This window comes from Colobus angolensis, unplaced genomic scaffold (assembly GCF_000951035.1).
Source record: "Colobus angolensis palliatus isolate OR3802 unplaced genomic scaffold, Cang.pa_1.0 Scaffold18, whole genome shotgun sequence".
NCBI lineage: Eukaryota > Metazoa > Chordata > Mammalia > Primates > Cercopithecidae > Colobus > Colobus angolensis.
The window spans coordinates 1,296,552-1,297,524 of NW_012114932.1; positions in this window are offsets into that span (position 1 = coordinate 1,296,552).

Sequence of the window (973 nt, forward strand, 5' to 3'; positions counted from 1 at the left end):
GCTTTCTTCTATGTGTGGGTCTCCACTTGCTGGGATGTGTGGGGCCTCATTTACCCAAAACAAGTGAGACTAAGGGAAGGGGGAAAGTCAGCCCAACACAGACCCATGTGACTTCACACTAAGCCACTTCCTCCTCTAAGCCTTCTTCAGTAAAGAAGAAAATGCTTTGGCCTCCATCTGAGTTTTTATCTCTCCATTGTTCAGAACTTGGATGAGGTAAAGAGGACTACTTCTTGGGGACCGTCTCAGAAAGCCCCTATAGATTATAAATGCTTCAGCTGTTCAGAGGTAGGGGAGGCTGAGTGGATTGGAAAAATCTGGGTAAGCTCGGCTGAGGAGGCGAGATCTCAGAGGATGAGTTTAAGTGGATATGACTCTCAGGGTGGTCTCATGAACCAAGGCACAGAGGCAGGAAGAGCAAGATGAATGGGATGCAATGACGAGGCCAGTGTGACCAGAGCCCAAGACTTCCTTGGGGGTGGGAGCAGGGTGGCAGGTGGGTGGAGGCAGACTATGAAGAATTCTGAGTAGTCAGTAGAGACTAAACTAGTCAGTGTGTCAAGGTATATTTTCTGAAGGCTCTTCAGGGTCCAGGGGAAGTAGCTAGGGATATAGTCAATGTTGGTTTAGAGGAGAGTCTGTGGGGCAGGCCAAGAGGCTGCTATGAGGCAATTAGGAGGAAGAGTGCAACTGTGAAGACTGGCTGAAGGCATGGAGACAATGCAGGAGGACACAGAGATTTGACCTTGCATCATTCCAGCTGGTGAGGACAGCCCTAGCAGGGCTGAGGAGCCATTCAGAGAGCCCCTGGGGAAAGGTACAAATTTGGGTCACCTGATGGAAACTGCGTCTTCCCATGAGGAGAAATAGAATAGTAAATGAAAAGATGGGAAAATGAACATCTTCTTTAACTATCAAGAAAGACAAATTGAAGCTACAAGAAGACCCCTTCTCTTTTTTTTTTTTTTTTTTT